The sequence below is a fragment of the Homalodisca vitripennis genome, chromosome 7 (assembly GCF_021130785.1).
Source record: "Homalodisca vitripennis isolate AUS2020 chromosome 7, UT_GWSS_2.1, whole genome shotgun sequence".
In the NCBI taxonomy this organism is placed as follows: Eukaryota; Metazoa; Arthropoda; class Insecta; order Hemiptera; family Cicadellidae; genus Homalodisca; species Homalodisca vitripennis.
The window spans coordinates 75,694,687-75,703,310 of record NC_060213.1 but is presented as its reverse complement, the minus strand read 5'-3'; positions in this window follow the sequence as shown (position 1 = coordinate 75,703,310).

Here is an 8,624-nt window from a genome sequence, read left to right as displayed (position 1 = left end):
TACACCATTAAATAGCAATAAAGATTATCGAAATTTTAGGAGTAAAATTTTGTAAAGTAGATGAAAATTTTTGGTAGTTCTAAAAAATTGTTTGAAAGAGATTTCAATCTAAAAATATGTTACATATTTAACGAATAAATGATTTTGAAATATTATTAGTTAATTATTAAATACGTTATAAATGGATCAAGCGTAAAACATAAATCTACAGTTGCTTAAAAACATATGACGATTAAATGTATATAACATAACAAGTATTTTATATATTCTTTAAGTGAATATGAATTTTTGAACTTTTACGTTCTTACCATATTTCTAAAGGCATTCTAGAGTAAATGGATATATAAATTACCTGTTAAAGATAATTAAAAATACAAAAGTAACCTGGGGGTTTCAATTTAATTTTATTTAATATTTGTTCTTATTGTAACAAATATTTATATTTTATATCATCCATACAGAATTTTATCAAACCTGAAGATTTAATAATGACTTCTTGTAAATATAAAGAATTTTGACACAATTCAGTAAATACTACCAAAGTAAGTTTGCTTGTCATGTATTATGATATTTTAGATGAAACAAAATGTATTAATACGTATACTATCCCATGTGTTTCAGAAGAAAGAACAAATTATTATACTGCATGGGATAAGTGGAAGCTCTTTTAAATCTATAGTAAATTAAATTAAACTAATTATTTAAAAATAACTATTTAAATTAATTAATTAATTTACTAACAAAGAAACGCCCACAACCATTATATATAAATTTGTATTTTTACTTATTTATTTAATATTTATATCATCAAAAATATACTTGAAGTAGATGTAATAAATAAAGTTATTTACTATTTAGCAAATTAACTTTAAATTGTTTTAACACTACTAAAAGTGTCAAACCATATATGTATATCTTTTCTATACCTTCTAAATTCTAGATTTATTATTTTCTTTCGATTGATTTAGCCTCTTATATTTTTTAAATATGTATATTTTCCAGCATAAATCAACTCTTTTACGAACTTCATATATTAAGAAACAATTTTTAACGTAAAAATATAAGTTCAAAAGGGGTTTTTGTAGATTTTCATACTTTAATATTCCAATTAATTACATAATGTAAATAAAATTGTTTTGGTAACCTTTCAATTTATTTTCTTTAAATGCACTAGAAATAGTCAAATATTTCAGGTTTAAAATAATGAAGAAATTAATAATCCAAATAATACAATATCATTGGTAGTTCCTTTTCAACATAATTATGTTAATTTATACTAATAAATGTGATATATTATTTACAATAAATATTGATGTTTTTCAAGGTCATGATGAAATAATTATTCTTAAACACAGAACGTATTTTTATTCGTTCTAAATAACAAATATATGTATTTAGATAAATTATACTAGACATACTAAATTACATGTTGATGTTCCATTATATGAATTTATTCATAATAACAGAGACATTAAAGTTAAAACTTGTATTTTAAAAATAAGCGGAATATGTCTCTAACTTTATAAATATGAAAAGCCCCCAGGATAAAAATGACAATTATAAAAGAAATGGACAGCTTGGTTCGTTTTTACCCCCGTTTGGGACTTCCCTACAGACCATCAACGTTCTCTTTCAGTAACTTAATATTAGCAAAATTATATGATAGATTAAATTTTATTATTATTTAGATCCAGTTATAATTCTGTCACATTTTATTGCGGATGATTTACATAATACTATTTACAGTTACCAATACTTATTATTACGAAGTGCTCTTTACATTTAATTCTTAATGACTTCTACAATAAATTGAAATAATTGATATGCAATATAGAAATAGAAATACAATATGAAGTATATTTAGCATTGAAATTACCAGTAAAGAAGATACAGAATTTGTTCATAAATATATGCAAGAGGAATTAGTTTCTCAAAGTGAAACATATCAATACAGCACAATACAATAAATTATGTAGAACAAAACAGTAAATCTATGATTGAATAACACATGAGTTGTAAAAACAAAAGTTTTGAAACGTGAGTAGATATAATTAATAAGCACATATATATTTTACATATTTTGGGTATAAATATTAAAATATGTACAGAATCTAGATATTTCCATTATAACAAATGGAGCTTCCGTTCCACTTCACGCTTGTTTACCAACATATTTATATTTATGATATTTTTGAATTGCAAGACTGCTTATGGATCAACCGTGTTCCATAAGTTGTATTGGAAAAGTTTTGCAATAGAAGGGAACAATAGATGCTACTTTTATTTGCAGTTTTATTCTAGTAATGTATATTTTAACGTTACATTATATTTTTAAGACAAGACAACTTAATTTCCGCTATTTATATACTTCCGATGCTATCAGAATTATATTGCTCGAGTGGAATAAAAAATTATTAGAAATTTTAATTAATATAATTGCTATAGTTTCTTATAGTTCGCACAGTTAAGTAAACTCGAAAACTGTAATAGTTAGAAGATTGATTTTGGGAATTTTTCAATATATTAATAAAATATATATAAAGAGGAGAAAAATGATGAATATGTACAAAAAAATCTAAATTTGTAATAAATTATTTTAATCTGTTTTTTACGAAATATTATACACAGCCTACCTTGCAACCAATGCAATAAGAAAGTATTAGTAACTACATTAGTAAGCATAATAGTTAAAATCTCAACACACATATTTAACAATAATTATTTAAGTATAAGTTCAACTTGAGCTTAGATGAACAAGGCTTAAAAGTGAAAAATATCACATTTTGGCTTCTTATTTATACCCCATATAATAATGTAAAATTAAAATACATAACAAATCTTGACTTTTAGATTGAAGAGATTAAAACTGTTAAATAATGATAATATTTTGTGTAGTTTAAATATACTGATCAATGTGTATTAAATAATATTAATGTTTCCGATGCCCAAGGACAGAAACTTACAAAACATACGCTATTGTACATTTAATTGTATCCTAATTATCAATATCTTAAAAGCTTGCGTTTTCAAAGCTCATTGCCATACTGTATAATTAAATATCAAGATTTACTAAAATTGAGGCTACACAACTCATAGCAAATAATTACCTTGCACACCACATTATTAATTGTAAAACTAGATATTATACTTGAGTTGTATATACTATTCCTATATTAAAACTCGACCATTTCACTCCTTTGAATTCTTCTACGTCACCCTTGGGTATATGCCAAAATCAGCATAGCAAACACCTTTTCCATAAAAGAAACAAAAGAATTCAGAATCTTTCATACATCATTTGTTCTTGTACATAATTCTAAAACGGCATAACAAAAATAAGCTTTAATGTGTTTTCACTAGTGCGTCTGAAATTGTAATAATAATTTCCATTTCCTTGGACACGTTTTTGATAACAGAAATCTTCTGTACGATAGTAAAACTGTACATGTTTAGTTTTACTGACAAAACTTGAAGAAAAATCTTAAATCAATTTTTTAATTTTTGTATTCATTTTTAATAATTAAAACAGTTTACAAGTGTAGTGCAGAGGTACTGACCTGTACAGGACGTTAAAACTACTTAGTACTACAGTCGACCCTATCGAGTTTACTCTTAATGTTTAACTATCGAAGCAATATCCGGTCGGACTGTAAACAGATCACTCTACTTTGTTAGTCCCAGAAATAATGTAAATAAAAACAACATTTTTATTAATACATGGACTACAATCTGTTATAAACTACAGTCATAAAAGATTTCTACTTCGTGTATAATTTTCTACTTCACGTATTGCTTATCCATACTTCTTGTATATAACTTTCAAAAAGTTATGAATACATCTTATTATAATAGCTTATTGTATTATGTTTATCTGTGATAATATTTAGATTGCAAATGAAGGTGGCACATTATATTGACCTGTGAACTGGCGTAGTTACTTCCTGGCTAAAATAAGTACTCACCGCTTAAAAAATATATCGGGACTTTCCTTATTAAATTATTTGCAATTTATTTTCCGTAGAACCTATTAGACTAGATGGTTGGTGCCTTTCATGTATTCGTGTGTACACTGAAAAAACGAAAGGGGCTGTGTACGTTTGGAGAAATGTAGAGCCATAGAATAACAGATAGTTTTTAAAACAGTGATGTATAGTCATTGTATGAGAAATATCGCTAGCAGTCTTAGCTGCCTGCGATACCTGGCTGTGGAACAAGGGCATTTTGTTTAGTGAATCGGCTATGCATTTATTGAGTGTGGGTCAGTCTCTTAATGTTATTGCGTTCAAGTTCCCTTTAAATTCAACCATAAATTTATGTCAATGTCAATATTTTCTACAGATTTATAGATGTTTTTATGCTATTTATAGATGTTTGGATATTCAAAGAGATAACCATTTTTGTTATTTAAAAGGTATGCTATTCAATCCTGTTCCTAGAATCTCTGGTTGTGAGTTTAATCTTTCAACACTAAGTTTGTATTTCGGTATGATTCAATAGCCTCTGAATTATACCTAATGATACAGGAATCATTCCAGATTAAAAATTAAGAATAATGTGACAAAACAAAGGATACTCTTGGTTAACTAGACAATTAGTATAACAAGAAAACAGTTTTGGATTTAAAAAATATTTATAATGGTTTTAATGACAAAAGAAAAGTCTGGTTTAAAGGAAAAGCTAGTAACAAAATATAAAGCTGGTTCTTGGAAAAGGAAAATCTGTTAATATACAGGTTTAAATATACCAAAAATGGAATCTACCTTTTTGATATACTTTATCAGTGAGCTGTTAAAATAGGCAGCTAAATTAGATGATAAATGTGTAGTAAATTTATAATATAGTAAAAATATACCTTAGGTATTGTATGAAAATAGCAAGACTCTAAAAAAACTATAGAAGCGTAAGACATTATTGCTAAATATTTTAATGAATTATGAATTTTATTTTCTAATAGGATTATATGTTAAAAATGATAATTCATAAGTGTCGGTATAACGTATCGAGCTAAAGGGTAGGTAACAACAGACAGTCAGGCAATCGAACGAAACATATCATTATGTTTTGCCTGCAGCTTGGTAAGTGATTTTGCTGTGTGAACTTGCAAAATATTTTACTAAGAAAATAAAGACATTCGGTTTTTATAAATGTTATACACACATATATTAGGCTGGCATTAAGATGCTTTAAAATTTGTTATCTTGGTTGGACCTGAATTCTCAAAATAAATAATTTATACCGTAGGATATCAAACAATGTGATGCTGAGTTTTATAATACAAGAAATAAGATCCCTTTAAAGTTATGTGACAAAACAGTTGTAACACGTTTTTGCAAGTTTTGTTGATTTTACCTTATATTTGAATTATGAGTTCGGTTAGTTATTTACTTGAAGAATTTCATTGTAGATTTTTTTAACGCAGTTTTATTGATTTTTGTATAATTGATCTACGGCAAATGTCCGGAAAATTCTGTTTCCTACACTCAATTGGGTTGAAAGTAGAGTACTGAACTAATTTATATGTCATACAGTATCATGAATGTTAACACATGCATCAAGAAATGCTAAATTGTTTATAGTATAAAAACTGTAAAATATTTCACTGTATTATCACATGCTATTTTCGATACTAAAACTTTTTATAAACTTCTGGCCATACCTGAAAATGTTCTAATTTACATGCAAAATACTAATTATGGAAAGAGTTTTCTGAAAATGTCTGAAATGTTTATATTTTTTAATGAAACCAGTCTAATATGCTAAATATACGTCTTGATTTACCCCTAGAATCTATAAATATTTAGACCAAAATTCTTGTAAATTGCAATGAAGTTTTTTCATACCAAGTTTTGTTTTTTAACAAGTATTTAATATTTTCCATAGAAAGTGAAGTGTTTCTTCTAATCCACAAAGAGCTTTTCTGGCAATTTAAAATTCTGACACTTGGAATTTCTTACAGTTGGCAGGACGTCAGATACAAACACTGCGTAACACAAACCGTTTCGTATTCCAATTTATTCTGCCGGGGAGTGTATCGTTAGAATTGCTAATCTGAGAGCATCACATTTGGCGAAATATTGTTTATGATGAAATTCGTACCATCATAATGGATGTCAATAAATAAACTGTAAGTATATTTAAGTGTATTTCATCGAACATTATTTTAAACAAACTCAACAGAACCACATAATAAGATAATATATATATCAGAATTTTTGTTGATGTCTTGCTTGTATGTTTTGAATGGATTTGAAACGTATTAATGCTAAATAATTTTGCACGTTATAGTTTTGATGGTATTATTTTCCTAAAGTATAATAATAATTTTTCTATGTTGTGTGTATTATTAAAGATGAAAATTATTACGATGATAGTTATCATTTAATGAACATTTAAAGGTGTCAAGTTATTGTTGCAGTTTGGTTAATTTATTCTTTCTATTTGTTGTATTAGTTCAGTAAGTTAAAATGTTTAGTTATTTATAACTCATATGTATAACTTTACAAGGTTTTAATACTGTAACTTTCAGATAGTAGATGGTACATATCTATGCTATGGTTCTGTATTTATTGTAATAAATACGAAACAGGAGCTGTACCTGTGAAACATATAGACCCATAGAACAGCAGGAAGCTTAAAAAGTGATTTATCGCCACTATATGAGAAATATAGCCAGATGTCATAGCTGCATGGGATGCCTGGCTGTGGAACAAGACCGTTTTGCTCAGTCGATCGGTGATGAATTGTTCATATGGCTAAGGCTTCTACTCATATTGATTCGTTGTAAAAATTTCTTTCAATCTTCAAATTCAAATTATTAATCCTACAAATATATAAATAAATTTTAATCAATGTAAAAATAACATTTCACACATTTTAGATGAAACCGTACATTATTTAATACGAACATTGGAGTTATCTATAATTTCTTAGCTAACTTCTTTACCCACAATTTATTCAAAACTACTTTTAAATATTATACAAACGTGTTAGAATATTAACTTGCTCGTATGATTTTTATACATGTATGCATAATCCATTTGAATAAACACCACTGTTCCTTGCAGGTATCTAATATTGAATACTGAATAGTTAGTGGCACATTGCCGTGTAACAGGACAATCCATATGTGATATGTTGCCATTATTACTTACGACTGGAGAAATGATTATAGGTGTTACCTTTCCAGAATAATAAAATTATATTTACGTTTTAAAAAATGTTTTACGAGATTAACCACAAGGTTACTAGCTGAAGGAAAATCATCACCAAATTATTATAAATACATTAATAGGTTATTTATTACTTACTTTAATTAGTAATACTTAATGAGCAATTATTTATTCCTTCCTTATATTAAAATAAAAAGAAACGTATCACGGACTTTTACATGTCAATTGAGGTATTTGCTTGTCTATTTTGTTCGTTATTCTTTTTAACATAGTGAATTTTGTCCTGAAATATTGAGTTGTATGATCAACATGAACTTTTAGAATACTATAAAGGTTCCAACTATATTTTTATACTTACAACCTAAATGTGAGTGGTACTGCATTAGCAGGCTTCCCATTATCTTCAAATTACAAAGCTTTAATCCCAGAGGGAATCAGTGCCTCAGATTTTAAGCATTAATATGAAACTTGTCCTATGTACAGATCAATATTAAGACATGAAATATCAAAGTCTGCAATCTTTTAATTCGCAAGAACAAGTATATTCTCGTCACTATCGTGGTTCAAAAAAGCCACTATACTACATAATAATAACTGTGTTAATTTAAAGTGTTGTAAAAACATTAAAATATGTAGGTGATGTAGAAAAATCTAAACGTATGTTGATGAATACTACACAAACCTTTATCATATTTTAAACAAATTACCCCTTGCAAGTTCCTGCACTTAAGCACGCTCTGTCGGAGCAAAAAACTTAGATTATTCAATTTATTTAAATTTAATAAAGCTATTGATCTTTTCTAAATGACTATAAGAAATTTAATGTTACTATAAGGTTGGGCTAGCTATGCATTTCAAGATTCCATGTGTGATACTGTACCGTTTTTATAGCACATATTTTAAATTTATATGGAGCTAATACTTTATAAATTAAACAACTTTTCGGAAATACTTGGTTTATTCCGAAATTCAAGTTTACCAAAAAATTAACAAAGTTTACAAACTTTTGATTCGATTTTCTTCAAAACTTCACACAATCGAACAAATCTAATTAAGAGTCTGATTAAAAATGAATTAAAATTAAAATGAAACTAAAAATTTATACTTCTCAAAAAATGGTTTAAATTAACAAAATAAAATAAAAGTTCTCTTCTCAAAAATACTCAAAATCAATATAACACAAAACTTGATATTAACTTTATGACCAAAATTTAATTCACAATACTTCAAAAAAAGTAATTAATTCTCAGACTCTGAAAGATGGGAAACTTTAGAAATTTTAATTACAACAGTATAAAAAATCAAAGATATTAACTAAACGCTGGTACGGGACTTACTACTTTGAAGATTACGGAGGCTGATAAGGATTTAATACGCACTGAAGAAAAATTAAAAAAACTTGAATTTAATTTACACGCGATAAAAAATGGAATTACTCTAAATCCCACACTATAG